This window comes from Puma concolor, chromosome B1, assembly GCF_028749965.1.
Source record: "Puma concolor isolate L17-30 chromosome B1, mPumCon1.1.hap2, whole genome shotgun sequence".
Classification (NCBI taxonomy): domain Eukaryota; kingdom Metazoa; phylum Chordata; class Mammalia; order Carnivora; family Felidae; genus Puma; species Puma concolor.
In genome coordinates this window covers 166706786-166728307 of record NC_141670.1, presented here as the reverse complement: position 1 = coordinate 166728307, position 21522 = coordinate 166706786, and the positions used below count along the sequence as shown (strand labels likewise).

Genomic DNA, 21522 nt, shown 5'->3' with positions numbered 1-21522 from the left:
CGGTTCTCAGGATTCCATGAGCAGTAAGAGAAAGCAAGCCCCGGTACACAACACATTTCACGTCTCTGAATGCTTTGCCTTTGCTATTGTCTCATCAGCCAAAGCAAGTCACATGGCCAAGTCCAGAGTCAGTGTTACAGGTGCACAAAATGGAGTACACACGAGAAGGGGAGTTAGAGAGGCCTTTTTGCAAACAATCTAGCACAACGAAAAATAGATTTGGGGGCTTGGAGTTCAGCATTGGATAAATTAGCTGGTTTGTGTGAAAAAGGGGACAGGTTGGGTGAAAAAGTACTTATCTCTAATTACTGAAATCACCTTCAGCACCACAAATTACTCATGGAAAAACCTTTGCAAACTAAGACAGAGGAGAGAACCATTAGTGCACACATCTTGCAATGCTCGCTGAAGAGAATAGAATCATCCACCTTCTTCAAATTGCTTCTTTTCTCTCTTTCCTTTGTTGGCTCACAGAAAGTTGAATTCTCCTAAGTCAAATGCACATATGCTACACTTCTACCACTGGTAACCAGAACCCTGAGACATTTATGCAATTGTGCATTAAATTAGGAGCTTTTCAAAATCTAGGATGCAAAGAATAACATAATGCCTCGTGGAAGAGTAATTTTTTATAAGAGATACACCAATCTACTAAAAGAAAAACTTTTCCTGTCATTCAATTCCGAAAAGACACTAGTTTACGGCATCATAAAGGATAATGAAAGATATGACATATCTTCAATAGAAGTTTGGACAGAAATTATAAAAACATTCCTCACCTGACCATTTCTAATATTAACACTTGACAATAGCTTAGTAAATAAATCCTTGTAAAAGCATTTCTTTGTGGGGTGAGCTAACAAGGTTACTTCCTTGTTAACTCAAGAAATAAAAATAAAGTATAGAAGCAGGTAAATAAGTAATATGACCCTTGGTCCGTATCTGTTAAATATTATCTTCAGCTCATTTTTAGCAAAAGTTGAATGAAGTTCAATTTAAAATCTATTCTCTATTATCTGATAGGAATTCAAGTATTATGTCAAGAATAGAATAGAAGAGAAACAATATATTTGTTGTAAAATGTTTTTAAGATTAATATATATCTTGCTGATAGGCCAAGTATTTTCAGATGTACCGTCCCGAATGACTCACCATAACAGAAAACACCAACAGTCCCAAAGACATAGCTTCACACTGGGCTCATTTACATTTTGAGATTCCAACTGTATCTGATTTAAGCGCTCCTTCTTGATTCCAGGATATTTCTGTGAACGCTAACATTCCTCAGATTGCTATATATAAGAATTATTAAGACCCTGGCAGGTGTCCTTTTCAGTATTTCTGCCAAGTCAGAAAGCTCTAAAAGGCAGAGAGGCAACAGATGTGGTTTGCAGTTCACAATATGAATTTCACAAGTTGATACTAATATTTCAAATGAGTGAAATAGCAAAGCAGATTTCAAGCAACTGAACAAAAGTCTTCCAAAGCTGTTAAAGCACTCTAAGACAGGGCAGTGTTCTTTTTCACACCACCATCCTCACCCTCTACACACAGAGCACATACTCTGTTGCTGCTGAAAATAGTTGCTTAAATACCACCAAACGTAGTCTTGCACTTACACAAAATACATTTCAAATTGCCATTTATTTAGTACATTTGCTTTACATTACACTCTAAAGTTGAAACTACACTGGCTTAAAAAGCATAAAAAGCAAAATTTCTATCATTCAGCTAGATTCCAGGAGGCATGCCTTGTCTATGATCAACTGAACTGCATTAGCCAATCGCCCTAAAGTCTGCTGGTTTATGCAAAAATGGTAAGACCTATATTGCTGGGTGTAAATGGTTCTTTATATTGATCAGAACATCAAGTCATACTGGTAGAAGAACCTGGACGAGGAAGTGACACATTAAGTCACATTCCCTTCTTAGCTCTGCCCAGGACCTGCTTAACTTGCTACCCATCTCAAAATCTAAGGAAGTGAATTGATCAGCTTCACCATCATTATAAGAAACACTGAGCACCACCTACAGAGACAGAATAATTCCAAAGAGGTCTCTCCTCTACAATGGTAGCTGAGTGAGTCTAATACAGAAGTATTTGATCCGCCCGGGGTAACAACAAAACTCATACTTCCCTACCCTGGCTGATAGCTGAAACTTTTCCAATAGTAGATATACCTTTCCATTCCAAATCAGAAATAAAATACAGAACCCAAATACCCCTGAAGAAGCTTAACACATGGACTAAAGTTTATTATAATTCTTAATCACATCCTCTCTTGCCATCTTCAACATTTCTGGGCTGCAGTTACCCGTCTCTGCAGTGAACCTGATCCCCTCTGTGGATCACCCCCTTCGGCCCTGTGGCATCATTTATGTTCCCAAACATAAGCCATTCCCAAGACCCACATTCACCTCCAACCACCGCATCACTTCTAAGTCCCTTTACAGCAGAAGTTCTTGAAAGATGGTATTAGGGTTGCTCTCACATCGTGCACTTACCTCAAACCACTGTAGTTGGGCTTCTGTCTCCATCATTCCACTAAGACTGCATTTGTCAAGATCACCAAGGACCTCCTTGCTACCACACCCAGTGGTCACGTCTCACTTCTTATCTTACCTCCCAGCAGTGTGCAACACAGCTGACCATTCTCTCCTTGAAATGCTTAGTTTCTCTTGGTTCTCTGTAACACCAAAGTTTCCTGGACTTTTTTCCTCAATCTTAGAGGCTGTACCTTCTCAGTATCCTTTACTGGCTTCTATTTTTCCATTTTACTTCTAGACACTGGTATATACCAGAGCTTGCTTCCTTCTCCCTCCATATGTTCTCAACAGAGGTGGCCTCATCCAGCTGCGTACCTGAAAGATCATCTACATGTTGCTAACTCCAGAATCTACATCTTCAAGCCTATCCCCAGGGACCTCAGACTTACTTAGCCAACTGAAAACCTGACATCCTTATTTGAATATCTAACAGGTATCTCAAACATAACATAACTAAAACAGAACTCGAGATACTCCCCTAAAACTTACTCTTTACCTAGTCTTTACCACCTAAAATAGTAATATAGTAAGATAGTCTTTACTATCTAAGAAGATGGCTTCACCATCTCCCCAGATGCTCAGTCAAAAATCTAAGAGTTATCTTTGATTCATTCCTCTGTCTCATACGTCAAAATTAATCCAGAACCATGTTCTTTGGACTGTACCTCCAAAATATCCTAAATCTGAATATTCAAGTCTTTATCCTTCTCTCATTGGCGCAATCTATTGTACTAATGGCCCCTATTTTTCATACTTCTCTGTACCTTTTCACACCCCTCTGTATCCCTGCCCTTTGGCAATGTCCTCCCAGACTAACTGTGGGTGTACCCGTGGAAGTTGCCTTGACCAGTGGGACAGTAGCAAACTTGGCACAAGCTAAAGCATAAAAATCTGCTTGCTTGTTTCTACTCCCTTCCGTTTCTTTGCAACCACTATGAGATTATGACAGGGCCAGCCTGAGAATAAGCCCAGGCGAGCCTACTAGAGGGACGTAATATGAACACAGGGGAGAGCAGAGTTGTTCCAGCCATCTCTGCTGAGGCTATCCCAGACAGCCGACAGTCAGCTGGCCCTTCCAAACACATCAGAGAAGCAAGGTCACACTGCAGAGTTGCCTAGGTGACTCAGCTGATCACAGATCGGCTGAGCCTGACCCACATCAGAACTACCCAGCTATCCAAATCACCTCATGAGCAAAAATAAAACCGTATTCCTGTATGCCACTGAGTGTATGGGATGTTTGTTACATGGCGTTACTGTGGCAATAACCGATACAGCCACCACCACCCCTTGTCAAGGGTGCTGCAATATCCTCCTACTTCCTTCCATATCTTCTTATAATCCTTTCTCCATTTACCAATCCACACGAACTTTTAAAAAATAATAAAAAATTAAATTAAAAAATAAAGACGTAAATCAGTTCATGTCCTCAGTCCTACTTAAAACGCTCCAATGGCTTCCCCACCCTTAAACGAAAAACCCATCTCTTTAACCTAGCTTACCACCTACTTGTCCAACTGCACTGGTACCACTTCCCCCTGACCCACTATTATTCAACCACACGAGCCTTGTTCCTGTTCCTCAAACACAGCAAAATCGTGGTGTGGTGGGGTCTTTGCACATGATGTTCCCTCTACCTAGAAAATCATTCCACCTGTTCTCTGTTACTCTCTCCCTAGTCAACGACGTCTTATAACTCCAATTTCAGCCTGTATGTCACTTTTTGCAGAAAGGCCTTCCCTTGACCACTCAATCTAAAGTAGATAACCAGTCACTCTCAGGTCTCTATTTTAATGATTTAAATGATTCTTACCATGTCGACTGTGCTCAAATGAACGACTGAGTGAAAAAATAAATAAAACATCACCACATGACATTCTTTTCTTGATTTTTTAAAATTGTGTGCTCTCCCCACTGATTATAAGTTCCATACAAGCAGGAACCTAGTCCGTGTATTCACTACTGGACCCTCAGCATCTAAGACAATTCCTTCACATAGTAGGTACTCATTAAATATGCGATGAATGCTATCTGACTTACAGAAAAAAATGAATGATCAGATCCTTTCTGAGATCATGTTTTTACACAGGAGAAGATAGGGCACTGGGTAGCTCAGTCGGTTAAGCATCTGACTTTGGCTCAGGTCATGATCTCACAGTTTGTGGGTTCAAACCCCACATCTGAGTCTGCTTCAGGTTCTGTGTCTCTCTCTTTCTCTGTCAGGTCTCTCTCTCAAAAATAAATAAAACATGTAAAAAATTAAAAAAAAAAAAGAGAAACAGATCTATAAATACAGAGAACTAGTGGTTGTCAGATAGGACAGGAGTGGCAAAATGGGCAAAATGGGTGAAGGGGAGTGGGAGGTACAGGCTTCCAGATATGGAACGAATAAGTCACAGGGATGAAAGGTACAGCACAGGGGACATAATCAATGGTAATAGTGTCATATGGTGACAGATGATAGCTATACCTGTAGTGAGCAGAGCATAACATACAGAGTTGTCAAATCACTACACTGTACCCCTGAAACTAGCGTAACACTGTGTGTCACCTACACTTTAGTTAAATAAAACATAAAAATACATGTATTTAAACCAAAAACAAAACAGAACGTACTATCTTAAGACGTGCTTACCACAGGCTTGTTGAATGAATGAATGAATGAATGAATGAACGAACGAATATATTTGGGGAAGACTGTATTACACAATATCAAACTGGTTTCTTATGTGCGTTCTTCAGAGCCCTTTCTACACGAACAGGCTCTGTGAATCATACAGAACGCTGGCCTTCCCAGCCTTATTTGATCACAGACCTCACTCTATGTCCCTTAAACCTTAACATCTCCCAGAGTAGGAGTCTATAAAACAGTTTGCGAAACATGTTAAGCTTAGATAATTTCAGTCATTTTCACCATCATAAAAGAGACAAGTTCTCTTACTCTTTACACATTAACGTAATGAAAGGCCAACTAATTTGATTCATATCTGGTCTGAGCTGTTTCCCTCCACCTTCAAATCTCGCACCACCAGGCAGGGCCTCCGCTGTCCTGTCATGCAGCACACGTCTTGCGTGGTTTCTCTGCCCTGCTCCCTGTCTCCTCATAACCAGTCTGCTCTGCAAATCCTTCCAGTTTTTCTTCTACTATCTCTTCTCTCTACATGCCTAGTCTTCTCATGAACTTTCTTCAACTGCTTTAATTACTCCTCTCCCCTTTCTCCAACCAGCCCAACATCTCAGCCTGGTAATTCACAGTATCATACCACTCCTGCAACTTTTCAAAATACTTCTTCTTCCTTTTATAATCAAGGCTGTTCCTTCTCTTACGCTCTCTACACTGGACTCTCTTTAAAGCCATTCCCTAATCTCAAGTAAATATAATCATGTAAGATCCAATCTGGGTTCCCCCTTCCCTTCCTACCGTTTATTTCCAAGTGCTTAAGAAAGTAAATACACCTTTTCATATCTCCACGCCTTGGCTTGAGTTGTTCTCTCTGCCTAAAAGAGCACCTGTTGAAATGCTATTAACTTTTTTAAGGTCCCGATCACAGGTCATGTCTTTCATGAAGCCTCCCTTATTTTCTACTCCTGCCACAATTAACTACTCCCTTTAACCAGCCCAAGGCAATTGGATAACTCATCGCAGATGTATCAAGTTAATTGTGTATACGAATGCAGACGTGGCAAGTCTGGAGAGAAGACGGTGAACCAGCTGAATCTATCAGGGGGAATGACCAAGAGGTTGGTGGCAAAAAGAGAGACCAGCAGGGTATTTGCATGGAGGGCTTTACCTCCAGCGGAGGAAACAGCAAAGGGAAGCCAGAAGGCTACAGCCGAGAGAGCTACAGAGAAGGGAATGTTCTCATCATGTGAGGAGGCTGGGGTGTGGGAGTGTTGATTCACAATGGAACAATGCCCTCAGAGGACCGCCGGAAAGATTGGGAAGGAAGCCAGCAGAAGAATGGAAGTTCAGAATCATAGGGGAGTTGAGAGTATTTAGGAGAGAGCTGATCAGAAAGGCTAGGAGCCAAGAAACTGGGGATAACAGGCAAAGCCTAAGCCTAAGCTGGCTGAGATCCCAGATAGTGTCAGAGGCCAGATGAGTTAACCATTCAACAATCTTTGATCAGCATTCAAAAGTAGGTTGATGAGTAATTTTGTAATGTCTACGAAGAACAGATTTCTCCAATTCTGTACTCATAGCATAATACTTATCCCTGTGTGTGGGCTCTGCCATGGGGGAAGAGATGGGGCGAGAGGGGAGGAGGGGTTGGGTGTGGCATCTCCCTTCCTAAGGGCAGGGCTCAGAGACCTAAAAGAGAACAAGCAAGCTGAATATGTACAGAGTCTCCAGGGAGCAAAGGTTTCCGGGCAAGATGCAGGTAACAGTAGGCACCAAGGCCCAAGAAGTAGGGGACTCATCCAAAGGGTAGATACAGAATGGTAATGAGGAATCCAAAACAAAAATATTCACTTTCTGGAAAGTCTGGATATCAGGCAGGGCTCTTTCAACTGCAAATAACTTGATTTAAGCTGACAACAACAACGAAAGGAATGGACTGGCTCATAAAACCAAACAGTCTTGGGCTGCTTCAGGCACATCTGAATCCTGGGGTTTAAATGGTGCTGTCTGTGCTCCCACCACCGCTCAATGCTATGTCTCAGCATGCTGGCCTCGTTCATTCTCTCCTACTTCAAACAGCTTCCTCCATATAGCAGGAAAAGATGGTCATCAGGAGTTCCGGGTTACATTACACTAGCAGAGGAAACAAACAAACAAACAAACAAACAAAAAAAAAAAAAAAAAAAAAAACAAGTCCCAGGGGACAAGAATGCCTCCTTTCCTAACTGGAGCAGAAAAGGAGCCTGACAGGGCAAACTGCGTTAAGCTCTGAACCAATCACTTGGTCAGGTGGAGACACTTCTCAGATTGGCCAAAGCTAAGTCACATGACCGTCCCTGGGGTTAGTGTCCATCCCACCCAAACCACACGAGCTTCCTTCCCCAAAAGAAGGAAATTTGGGCAAATAAGTAGTAAGCCCACTATAATGTAGCCACTTGTCAGGCCCCAGGTACCAAAAGAGAAGCCCTATGCTTACAGCATAGAAGGGCTTTAAAGTCAGACAGAACTGGTTTTAAATTTCAGCTTGGACACTTACTAGCTGTGTGACCTCAGGTAAATTACTTAACTTCTCAGTGCCTCAGTTCCTCCTTATAAAATGGAGATAATGATAGCACCCACCTCCTAGAGATGTGTGGAAAGGGTAAATGAAATAAGGCACATAAATGGCTAGACACAAAGCTTGACACAAAGTGATCAATAAATGGTAGCTTATTAGTAATAATAACAATGATGACAATTATTATTACTTAGAACATGACCACATGAATGGTGAGCTGTGACTCAGTGAAAGAGAGAGCCATGTCAGCACTTGGATAAAGCAGCCCTGGGTCAAGGTTCATTAAGGGCAACTCAGGACACAACACAGGGGCCTAAGTGAACACTGAGAAAACAGTTAAAATCAATAAATGTCTTGGGCACCTGCTGCATGCAGCGAGGCACGGCAGATACAATCATGAATGAGGCACATATAGCTCCAAGGTAAACTACCATGAAGAGTGACGATAGCTTTGTGGCATTATTTGGGGGCTGGAGAGGTTGACTGAAGCTGCTTCATTACTTTCAGCCACAGGGTGTGGGCACTGGGAAGGCGCTGAGCATACAAGAGAATGATGCCTGGGCCCAACTGTTAGAATGCTAAGAAGGAACAGAACTATAATCACCGCCCCAAAAATGCCTTTGCATGAAAAGAAAAAGTGTCTCTGCCTTTAAAAACTTTACTTCCACCCAGGGGCACCTGGGTGGTTCAGTCAGCTAAGCATCCGACTTCAGCTCAGGTCATGATCTCGCAGGTTCAGGAGTTCGAGCCCCACGTCAGGCTCTGTGCTGACAGCTCGGAGCCTGGAGCCTGCTTCCGATTCTGTGTCTCCCTCTCTCTCTGCCACTCCCCTGCTGGCACTCTCTCTCTCTCTCTCTCTCTCTCTCCCTCTTTCGCCCTCTTTCTCAAAAATAAACATTAAAAAAATTTTTTTTAACTTTACTTCCACCTTCCAAAACCCTGTTACAGTAAATAAAAGAAGCCCACCACATCTACAATGTGAATGCCATCCCAGATGGTACAGTGCATAACTGCACAACTGTACATGACGGCCCTGGGCAGAGGCAAGGAAGCTGAACTGGGGGCTGGGAGGGGTCAGGATCTAGGGGTGGAGATGGAGGATCCGGGAGTCCCTGGGCCTTTGGAGACAGAGAATAACTTTTGCTGCACCACTCAGTATGGTAGCCATTTGCCACAAATAGCCGTTGAGCCCTTGAAATGTGGCTACTGCAAGTGAGGAACTAAATCTTTAATTTTATTTAATTTTAATTCAAAATGTAAAACGGAAGCAGTATAAAATGTTTCTCCATTAGCCAAAACTTGATTGTTTGGTAGGACGTTTTACTTTATCTACTGCACTACATAAGATATTGTATTGCACTGGGGCGCCTGTGGCTCAGTCGGTTGAGGGTCCGACTTTGGCTCAGGTCATGATCTCACGGCCCATGAGTTCAAGCCCCGCGTCGGGCTCTGTGCTGACAGCTCGGAGCCCGGAGCCTGCTTTGGATTCTGTATCTTCTTCTCTCTCTGCCCCTAACCCACTTGCACTCTGTCTCCGTCTCTCTCAAAAATAAACAAATATTTTTTTAAAAATTAAAAAAAAAAGATACTGTATTGCATTGCAGTGTCCTGCATGTTATTGCTCTTAATCAAGCTCCTGAGTTATTTCTGGTACCTTATTAATAATTAACAATCATTATGTGATTACATGGTGAAATTATAATGTTTCTTATAGATTGGGCCACATAAAATATACTGTTAAAGTAAATTTCACCTAGTGTGTTTTGCTTGTTTAATGTAGCCAACAGGAACTTTCAAATTATCTGGCTCACAGAATATTTCCATCCAATGGCGCTGCTATAAAGACATCTTAGGATATTCAGGATTCAGGGGCTTGGAGTGATACCCAGAAGAACTGGTTGCTTTCATTTCGTTTGAAGCAGGCCTTCATGGTTTCTTCTAGGTTGTCCATTTCTCTTTACCAGGACAGAAAGTAATAAGAGGAGAGGAGCATAGCTCAGCATGTATACTCAGTAGAGCTATAAAAGTACCCTCTGGAGTCAGACTGCATTGTTCTCATGTCTGGTTCCACCGCTAAAACCACATCTCCCTGAACCTCTGAGCTCCCGGCTCTTCATCTGAAGAATGTTGGGAATGACCTTGCCCACTCATTGGGTTGTAGCCTGGGTTAAATGAGCTAAGACATGTAAAGAGCTCCACATGGAGCCTGGCACATCATCTGTGATCAAAAACATTAACTATTGGGGGCAGGTGGGGTATTATTTGGGAATAAAGAAGGTGCAAATGAATGGCCTCCCTGTATCACTGAGCTATAAGAGGGCACACCCTTGTCCATACATCTCCTCAGCTTTTATCTTTCTCGACCGAAGAAATCAATGGGGATATTTTACTCAATAGTCCGTGCCACCAATAGATATATTTGCTTTTCTCTAGGTGTTATGTCTTTAAGGTACGCTGATGAAACTATCTTAGATGCTGAAACATGAAAATGGGTAAAATGACATTTCTGAATTATCTGTAACAACACCTAAGATTTAGTTAGCTTTTTTGTTCCAAGTTGTACACTTAGTGAATCTCTTAAGAGTTTACAGGGGCACCTGGCTGGCTCTGTCGGAACAGCATGCAACTCCTGATCTCAGGGGTCCTGAGTTCTGAATCTTTCTTGAGTAAAAAAACTGGAATGTCCATCTGCATATACACATGGACTCATTTTACCTAAATGCACTCATCACCACTGCATAGACCCGAGACCAGCAGTTCGGCCTTTTAATGTCCCAATATGTTCATGGTGACTGTAAATTGGGAGTTTACACTGTGCACTCCCTCTTCTACATCATTTATTTTTTTAAAAAATAATAATTAGGGGCGCCTGGGTGGCGCAGTCGGTTAAGCGTCCGACTTCAGCCAGGTCACGATCTCGCGGTCCGGGAGTTCGAGCCCCGCATCGGGCTCTGGGCTGATGGCTCAGAGCCTGGAGCCTGTTTCCGATTCTGTGTCTCCCTCTCTCTCTGCCCCTCCCCCGTTCATGCTCTGTCTCTCTCTGTCCCAAAAATAAATAAACGTTGAAAAAAAAATTAAAATTTAAAAAAAAATAATAATAATAATAATAATTAGACTAGCTTACTCACATTTGCGTTCTAGGAAATGTTCATCTACGCCAAGCCTTTATTCTGTCTTTACCGACCCCACCTGTTTTGGGGACAAAGCATTTCTCCCAAACTCCCCCTGACTCAATTTATTTAACAGACTGTGTGTGGAGACTTTTCCACATTACTTTGAAAATCACAGTTTATCCCTAGCTTCCATAATTATTTCATGCCCTTCAAGAACTCCACTGAATGTCAAACACAATTCCCCCTTACAAAGGAGTAGCCTATGCCTACCCCCACAAAGGTTGTATTTGCTTAAAAATTGTAATACCCACTTTTCCAACACATACATGCTCATGTAGAATTTTAGACTCCACTAGTTCCACAAAATCCAAGAAAAATTCTGTAGAAGGTACATTAAATTTACCCTCCGATTCTCAGCAAGCTATTATCCTCTACGAGGCTCACTTTTCTCATCTTTAAAACAGGCATAATATAGATGCCCTTTGCTAAACAGAGCAAGCCATGTCATCATACATGAATGTGTATAAAACACTCTGAAAAGCTCAAAGTCCTTTATAAGCATTGGGCCATGAATCTTTCTGAAGTAGACTGTTAATTATGTGTCATTATGCTTTGCTTAATAGGTGGAAAACCTGAGGCCTGGGAACATAACGCCAGTTAATAGCTGACTTACAATTCTAGCCCAGGCTTTAGACATTAGACAGGAAGATGTCAAGGGAAAAATCTGAATAGGCTTGTCCTCTACCCCGAGTTCTTTACCCAGAAAAGATATTAATGCAAAATTCCCTAATGTTGCTCATTGCCCTGCCCCTCCTACTTCCTCTTGCAGTCCAAGAATGGGGAAATGGGTAGGAGGGTTGGAGCTCCTTGTAGGTGTGTGATGCCTTCCCCTGCTTACAGAAGGGTTCATGAACCCTAGACCAGGTACTGAGGACAAATGTTGTTTCACAGATACCATAACAACCTCTCCACCTTTTGTTACTGATCCCTAGACACTTTTCCTACCACATCCAACAAGATCAAAGGAGGCCATAGACATTACCACCCAGAACACAGCCTCTGCAAATGGACCCGTTGGGTTACTCTGGCTTTGTTATCTGACCTACAACCTAGTACATAACATGGCCTCAATAACTCCAGCTAAACCTTGTGTCTTCACACAAAGTAGATACTGTTGATCTGAAAGTTCAAAATAGAGGATAACGGAAACTTGAGATAACTTGATACAGCTAGTGAACTTTTTCACATTATCATTTTGTGTCCTTCTGACAATGATTAACAGAAGCTAGAAATCCTCAATCCCAGAGTGAAATTTCGAGAAACACTCCCCAAGAAAATAATCCCCAAAAGGGGATAGTATAGCAACACTACTTAGAAAAAAAAAAAAGAAAACAACCCCAATTGTACAATTGGGAAAGTGCTTCAAAATACCGTTGTATATTCATAGGACAGACTATCACCTACTTATTAAAAATGATAATTATTCCTACAAAAATGCTTATATGAAATAATGTTACCCAAAGAACTTTATGCCTGAACTAATTATAACCTCATAAATAATTGTATGTATGTGTGTGTATGTATATACATGTGTGTATATACATGTATGTATGTGTATGTATATATGCATATACATACACACACATATATAAAAATTATAGAATTTAGAGTTACATAAACAGTTGCACACAATGCTCCTTAAGTTAATTATTTTCTAGAAAGTTGCTGAAGATCTTTAAAAAGTCAAATGATGATAGAGATGACGAAGGGGTGTTCACCAAGATTCTGTCTGGAATGGTTTGGGGTCATTTTTAATTTCTTTATAAGCTTCAGCATTGTTTATATTTTTTAACAATGAATATATGAAACTCTATAAAACAAAACAAAAAAAAATGTTTAATGATGGCAGGGAGAATCCAAAGAGCATACTGGGAGTTGAGGAATCCCTGTGGCATCCAGAGATTTATCCTTAGTCTACGTGAGGCAGGAGGACGCATCACCAGCTGAGCTCAAAAAGCTCTTTCAGCTACAACCCCAGACCCTATAAATAAGAATTCTTTAATGCAAGACTCCTATAACTGATCTAAATATGTGACAAATAAGTTGACAATCTTTTAAAAAAATTAAAAAGCATTCATACTTAAATTTATATGCCTAACTACATTCATAACTCAGTTAAATTGTATTTCTGTTTATCTGCACGGTTAAAGGATCAGGCATTTTTGTCAGTCAAGGCAGGAAAATAAAAAGAAAGCCAACTGCCTTCTTTGGACCCAAAATAACCCCAATGGTCAAAACTAACTTTACTGCACACTTAAATTATATCTGCAGAAAAATAAACGTTTAAATCACTCCTTTGTAGGGAAAAGAAAAGCCACAATTTCATTTTGGGGGCAGTCATGTGAAGATTCCACATGTTGTGGTTGAAACATAATATTGGGGGATACATGAGGACATAGACTTTCCAAGGAAATAGTAACAGGAAGACATTGTTGGAACTCTATTCAGGATAAAGAGAAGAAGCTAAAATCTTTTCCTATGCAATCAGGCTAGGGTTTCACAAAAATTAAAGATAAAGGGAGTAGGATATTTGACAGTTCATTAGAAGTATCTCATACAGTAGAAGACAACTTAAAGTCTGTCACTTTAGGGGCGCCTGGGTGGCGCAGTCGGTTAAGCGTCCGACTTCAGCCAGGTCACGATCTCGCGGTCCGTGAGTTCGAGCCCCGCGTCAGGCTCTGGGCTGATGGCTCAGAGCCTGGAGCCTGTTTCCGATTCTGTGTCTCCCTCTCTCTCTGCCCCTCCCCCGTTCATGCTCTGTCTCTCTCTGTCGCAAAAATAAATAAACGTTGAAAAAAAAAATTAAAAAAAATAAATAAATAAAGTCTGTCACTTTGATAATCTATAGCTAATCATTTCAAAAGCTTTTAACCTTCAAGGGGCACCTGGGTGGTTCGGTTAGTTAAGCATCTGACTCTTGATTTTGACTCAGGTCATGGTCTCATGGTTTGTGAGTTCGAGCTCCATGTCAGGTTCTGCACTGACAAGTGGGGAGCCTTCTTGGGATTCTCTCCCTCTCTCTCTCTCTCTCTCTCTCTGTCCCTCCCTTGCTCTCCCCCTCAAAACAAATAAATAAACTTAAAAACAAAAAGCTTTAACTTTCAAAAACAAATGCCATGTAGTTACATGTCTCTCAAAATTAAATAAACATTTAAATTTTTAAAAAATGTTTCCAATGAGAAATATTTCTAAATAATACAAAAAACAATACACTTGGGGAAACTTAAATGGAATGCTCTATGTTTCAGTCTAGACAGACAGAGTGAAGTGAGAGTCTAATCAAGAATTTAATGGGGCGTCTGAGTGGCTCAGTCGGTTAAATGTCTGACTTCAGCCCAGGTCATGATCTCACAATTCATGGGTTCCAGCCCCACACTGGGCTCTATGCTGACAGCTAGGAGCTTGGATTCTGCTTTGGATTCTGTGTCTCCCTCTCTGCCCCTCCCCTACTCATGCTCTGTCTCTCAAAAATAAATAAATATTAAAAAAAATTTTTTTTTTAAGTTAATGAATTTAGGTTATTGGGTCCAACTTGAATAATTATGACCAAACATCTTTTTTTCTCCCCTAACTGCCAAGTGTCCACAATTATCTGGAAAAAAATTCATTTGGTACATTCATCAAGTATTTGTTAGGCATTGCACTCTTCCCTAGGAGAGTTTACAAACTAGCTAAGAAGACGAAAAGAAATTCAGAGAAGCACTTAACACATTAGAGAAAAACTACTGCGCGGGAAGAGCGGTTGCAATGGCTTCCAAGGTTCTACTTAGAAAAGGGAAGGATGGCTGTGGAAGCACAGATGGAAGAATGAGCACTGTAGCTATTTCCACTGGCCAAGTTTTCATTCACAATGGTACCTGGTGGGCTCCAGGTGAATGGTGTTTTCTAACCATCTTATCCTTTACTGTCATCCCCCAGAGAGCAAATCACTCCTGTACCCACTCCAATTAGCAACTGCAAGCACTGGTGTTTTCTGTATTCCCAGTGCAGAGACGCCATCTTGGGAGTACAGAGCTTTGCTTTTTCTGCACAGATAAGATGGTCTGGGAACGATGCTCTTCCTCCTTTAGTGGAAGTTGACTTGTCATCGTTCCTCTGTGTTAAGCATAAAGTCATGCTGATGCTATCAAGCTACTGGGACAGAAGGCTGCACACTGAATTAAAGCCTAAGGAATGACTCAGTTGGTGAAAGGGGGTTAGGGAAGTTGTGACCATCCATGAGGCACTGGACAGATCAGTCATCTCTGATCAGCCCAGCCAGAAACAGGAACTGGGTGCACATTCCAAGAAAGACATGAGCTTTGAAAGAGGAAGTGAGGATGCTTCTGCTAGTAAGGCAACTGTGTGATAAACTGGCCTCCAGAAGGAAATGATGATAACTTCCATCGAGGCCACATGGCCACCAATGACACCAGGCCTGCCTTTCAGATTAAAACATCTGAAGAGGAGTTTCACTGAAAGGTAATCAGAGGCCAAGGGGATAGAATGAGTCCTCAACAAAGTGAATTGGAGAAATGGAAACAAGGGCTTTGTGACCAGTACACTATATATCACCCAAGCTAGGTCTAGAGGGAGATTTTGCCTCCCATGACAACTGTGATTAGTTGGTGGTGGATGCTGAGAGTGGCAGAAGAAGAAATCTGAGGTCTAAACGGGGTTCAGTGAAAGAATATAACTGGACTGGTCAAGGAACGTTTACTGTTGGTAAAGGCAGGAAAACAGCAGCATAACGTCATGGCTGAACCACACTAGTCTCTCAGTGGAGATTGCTGAAGGCACCAATGGCAGATTGAACAAGACCTTCCACCTTCTCTCCCTCCTGAAAACTCAATAAAATGACCCAAAAAAAAAATGATTTTTTTTCTTTAATGCATAAACCCACAAAGATGGAGGGAACAGAAGAGAAAATAATAAAACATTTTGGTGGGGTGAAGGGAAGTCAAGAAACAACCCAAATGTACGACAGAATCTTCAAAATGCTACATAATGCAAGGCAGTTAGACCCTCTGCGGGGAGAGAGGTGGGCTAAAATAAAGACAACTGAACTTTAAAAAGCAGTTGGATGTCCCATATCCCTTCAGCCTTTCTGAGCAGTTAGGTGATCTCCGCCTGCCTACCCTTGCAAAAACACCTGGAGTGTCTTCCCCACCTCCTCTCCCAGAGAGGGTAAAAGAGGGGGGTCTCTGGAATGGGGTGCATCAGGCATGGCTCAGATGTTCTGGAAACACCAAGGAGGGGTTATATGAACATGTGGATGCTGAGACTTCCAGCCTTCTTCTCCACCTAGTTCCCAGATCACTGGCAGCCAAGCTCTCCAACACTGTCCAGGAAAAGAGTGGAAGAGCCTTTTCTGAGGACTCTCAGTGGCCCAAGAGGTAATGACATCAGTTTCGCCAAATAAAACCCCAGCCAGATCACCTGACAGTGAAATTCCCGGTCAACAAGCCCACACACAACTTCAGCTCCTAATCCCCCACTCAAATGTGAGCAGACAACAAAAGGGTATGAGGAACATGAGGAAAGTCTCTAACAGGAAAGACAGAGACCTAAACAAATCAACAGACAAAAGCAACATGCGGAAACTGAGTCTGTGAAGGAAGGAAAAAACTTTCAAAAAAATTAAACTCCGCAGAGAGATAAGACACTGAAACCATAAAATAAAAGCAAGAAATAGATATGGAAGGGGCCAAGGGCAGGCCACCTCCAAATATGCCACTTTGGCATGTTGATTATTTTAAATAAAAGTTACTTAGGAGACAGCCTATGCAGCAAGAACACCAGACCCTCCTCTGTCCCTTGAAAGCAGGAAATAAATCTCCCAAGTGAAAGGTACCCTCCCTGCATCAGGAGGTAAAAAGACTACCTTAATTCCAGAGATGGGAAATTTAGAGCCCAGAAGGTTCTATAAACAACCCTGGTTACTTTTTACTCATTTACTACCACAGCCCAAATTCTGTTTAGAATTCTTTACTAATTGGAGTTCCCAAATTTTCTTTGTCCTGTCAATTCCTCACAGATTTATTGTCTCTATGTCTAAAAAATATAAAAAACCTGCCTGCTTGCCTGCCTGCCTCATCATCTCTTCAGGTCTCAATTTCATAATTGGGCCTCTGTGCATATGGAATAAAACTGTTTTTTTTTTTCTCTTGTTAATCTGTCTGATTTAAATTTAATTCTTAGTCCAGCTAGAAGATCTTGAGGGTAGAGAAGAATTTTTCCTTCCTTTCAATGTACCACACACACACACACACACACACCCTCAGAAAACAAAGAGCTTTTAATTTAAAATATTAAAAATATGATTATACTTATTAAAAACTCAGTGGAAGGATGAGATGATAAAATTGAAAAAAAAATCACCCCAAAAGCAGAACCAAGAAATTAAAAGACACATATTAGGAAAGAAAATTAGAGGCCTAGTCCAAAATATCTAATATATAAACAATAAGAGTTTTTGAAAGACACATCTCAGAAAATGGAGAGGAGGAAATTATCAATGAGTTAATTCAAGAAAACTTCCCAAATTGAAGGGTATAAGTTTCAGGATTCAAAGAGCCCAGCACAATGGATGAAAGCAGACCCATACTAAGGAGGAGCATCATGAAATTTCAGGATTATGGAGGCCAAGAGAAAATTCTATGAACTTCCATGAAGGACTCAGTAGGTTTGTAAACTGTACAGCAAATTACAGCAAAAATTAAGGAATCAGAACAGTTCCGAATTTCTCAATAGCAACACCACAACCTAGAAGGCAATGAAACAATGCTTTCAAATTTTCCATCCTAAAATTCTAAACTATCAATTGTCAGTAGAAAACAGCTATTTAGAGGCATTCACCATCAAGAAAAAAATACATATCCATCCATCTTTTCCAAGAAGCTCCTTGAGAACGTGCTCTATCAAAACAAAGGACTCTACCAAGACAGAGAGGACATGCACTACAGGTTAAGAGGAGAGAAATGATGGGGATCCCCAGGATGATGACGAAAGGAAGTCCTCAGGGTGACAACTGTGTCCCATGTGTAGAGGTGAACTGGTCCCTATTAGGGCAAGCCAGGAGGCTCAGGGACAACTTCAGGAAAATGAAATTGGCAGAATACCTGATGCATCTGAGGCAAGTTTCAGAAATCTGGCCAAGAGATTTCTTGGCCAGAGAATTAACGATGAAGACGTAAGAAACTAAGTAAATGAACAAACAAAGCAATGATGAACTCCAAAGAAAACAAAGAGCTGTTTTCTGCTTAGCTATGTACATTGATCTAACCAAAATTACTGTTTAACCACTGCAAGGATGGAAAATTAGGGAAGCTGTGGTTGGGTGGGGGTGGGGGGGTGAGAGGAAAAGAGGGAGCCACGTCATCCTCTTCCATAGTGGGAAGTCAACAGATAAAGCCTCAAACTGCAAAACTCAAGAAGTAGCAACTATAAGCAACAAATACCAAAATAACCAGCTCAAAGAATTACATGTGGTTGTTTCTAGAAAGAGAGAAATCTAATTTAGATTAAAAGTTTAAGGGGCGCCTGGATGGTGCAGTCGGTTAAGCATCCGACTTCAGCCAGGTTACGATCTCGCGGTCCGTGAGTTCGAGCCCCGCGTCAGGCTCTGGGCTGATGGCTCAAAGCCTGGAGCCTGTTTCCGATTCTGTGTCTCCCTCTCTCTCTGCCCCTCACCCGTTCATGCTCTGTCTCTCTCTGTCCCAAAAATAAATAAACGTTGAAAAAAAAAAATTAAAAAAAAAAAAAAAAAGTTTAAAACTGGGGTGCCTGGGTGGCTCAGTCCGGTTAAGCATCCGACTCTTGATTTCAGCTCAGCTCATGGTCCCACTTCGTGGTTCGAGCCTGCATCAGGCTCTGCACTGACAGCATGGCACCTGCTTGGGATTCTCTCTGCCCCTCCACCACTCATGCTTGCTCGCTCTCTCTGCCTCTCTCTCCCAAAACTAATAAACATTTTTAAAAAGCTTAAATGTATATACATATATATATATGTGTGTATACATATATGTATACATATGTACACATGTATACATATATGTATATATGTATATGTGTGTATATATGTATGTATATGTATATGTGTATGTATATATGTATATGTATGTATATGTATATATACATACATACATACACATATATATATTCCATATATATTCCATATATATACATGGAATTTGGCAAAATGCCATCCTTGTTTTTCCCAAACAATAGAAAATGTAATTTTCTACATCTAGGCCACAATGGCTGTGGTCATGAGCTCTGAGCAACCAAATGTGGTGGGAAAGGTAATAGTTATAATCCAACCAAGGAAGGAGTGGTTGATCTAGGGCAGAGACAAAAAGGCAAGTCCAGGTGGAGATAACTAATAAGCCCCTCTCTTCTGGGATTCTTTTCAACAAAGCTATTCTCATGGCATAATCACATAGTACAGGATAATCTTACAATTGCCAACAACCATGAGCTAATTTCACTAACAGACTCCAATGTCCCCTTTACTACACTAATCTGACCAAGGCAACTGGCCCCTAAAATGATTGATCTGCGTTCAACCTCACTCCTTTTCACCTCTGTAGACTAAATAACAAGAGAGAATAAGGACTCTAAAACAAGTGACGTTGTCCTCAACAGATATTTACTAAACATCCTCGGGGGACCCTGCACTAGGCTGAGGGTCAACACCCCTGTGCAAACTATGTGGACCTAGTCTCTCTGCCCTGAACAATAAGGTAATTCTCCCTAAGGGTAGGAATCCAGGGAGGGGTGGAGTGGGGTGGAAGCATAAAACCGGAAGAGCCAGGCAGGGAGAGGAGGCACCAACCCAGCCAACCTGGAGGAACCTGTAAGCAGAGGTGTGCTTAGAGACCCAAGGCTCAGTCTCCTAGCACTCTGGATATGCAGAGGAAGGCAGGGAGACCAACAATTCTTCCCCAAGCATAACCCTTCCAACCACCCTGTCAAGGGTTAACTTTACAGAGCAAAGGTTACCATTCTCTGAGCTTCACCATGATTTGATCAAACATAGCCCCTGCCCTTGAGTAAGCATCTGCTGAAATAACATGATGACTGGCTTAGTACAGAATAAGTAAACAGGTTAAACGTGCTAGAGCATACATGAGTATTCTATATTCGTTTCTATTTGGGGAGTTGTGAAAATTTTAGTTCAAAGACCTATGTGGAGCAAAGGTTTTGCCAACTAGAGCACAGCACTGATTTGCATGTGTTTCCAACACTTGCCCTAGACAGTTCCAAAAAGCAAACATACACACCCTTATGAGAAGACTCAAACTCACTAACATAAATACACTGCAGTAAGCATCATGAATTGCCAACAACAGTGATATATCGATCAGATTAATTGAGGCATGGGGAAAGTATAGGTCTTTCCTAAACACTGAAAATGGAACTGAACTAAAAAATACTTCCCCGTACATGATGAAAAAATTACAACATACTTTCTTCTCTCCATATAAATCATGATATTCCATCCCACATGTGATTCTTGCCGACTAAGGAACTACCAGGGTCACAAACCAACCTGTTACATCCTAAACTTAACTGGGAAACCCACTGGTTTGTTGAGGTTGTTTTTTCCACCTCAGCTCTTTAGGGGAGACTCATCTCAAAGAGATTAAATTCTCAGAATTTCCTAAAAGGAAAATGGTCACTCACTGGAAAAATACAGGGTATATGCTCAAAACGCTCAACTATTTTGGAGAGCCTTCAAACTCAGCCACCAGCCCATCCTGTTCCCAGTTGACACGGAGGTCAACTCTTCTAATCAAATACTCCAGTTTCCAAAGAATGGCAACAGATGAGACTGTTTCTGAACCTGGTACACAGAAACACATTATTATTTTTCCTTGAAAAAAAAATTTCAGATCAAAAGGAAATTTAGGATCCAAGAAAAGCGCACACTCCCAGGTTAAGATCCTAGTTTTTCCAACACTTGTAGTCACCGAACCCCTGTTTTCAAGATTCAAACAATTTCCCAGATTAAAAAAAAAAAAAAAAAAAGTGAATTTGGTGGGGTGAGGCACTCGGACACGTACAACTGTGGAATGTCTCCGTCGATGGTGCCAACTTTCAAGGGAGGCTGTGCTGCCACCCAGAGAGGACGAACCAACCTGGCTGCGCAGCTGGGAAGCGAACCCAACGCTGAAGTTGCCGCGGGGCGGCCTGAGCCCTGGGACCCGAAAAGAAAGGGGGCGGGGGCTCCTCCGGAGAGGCCAGCGCCTGAACTCGAGAGGCCGGGAGGCGCGGGCCGCCGGGAAGGTGCGACTCCGCGGGAGCGCGCACCTGTCCCTTCTTCCCGGACCCAAGGGGACCGGGTCCCTTACCTGGCGTGGCGGGCCCGCGCTCACCACGCCGCGTTAGGGATAAAATCTTCCTCATCCCAGGAAGGCCAGTCTTTGGGCTCGTGGAAGCCACCTCTCGCCTCGCGCCGGTCCCGACCCTTTCCTGCCCGGATCCCCGCAGTCCCGGGGCCGGCCCGGCCAACCCGCGCGCGCGGCGTCCTTACCTGCCTGGAGCCCGCGAGGTGCGCGGAGCCGCCGACAGTGTGAAGTCCCGCGGGCGCCGCGGAGTTCGGAGCCCGGAGCCCGCAGGCCCCACCTCCGCCCCGCCCC

General features: G+C 42.1%; 1 protein-coding gene across 1 annotated transcript in view; it reads right to left on the bottom strand.

The window, feature by feature from the left end:
* Positions 1-21503, bottom strand: part of TEC (tec protein tyrosine kinase) — a 128961-nt gene extending 107458 nt beyond the window's left edge. Inside the window, exon 1 of the mRNA XM_086705116.1 lies at positions 21417-21503. The gene's annotated coding sequence lies outside the window, so the exon portion shown is untranslated. The remainder of the gene's footprint in view (positions 1-21416) is intronic.
* Between the last annotated feature and the right edge of the window lie 19 nt (positions 21504-21522).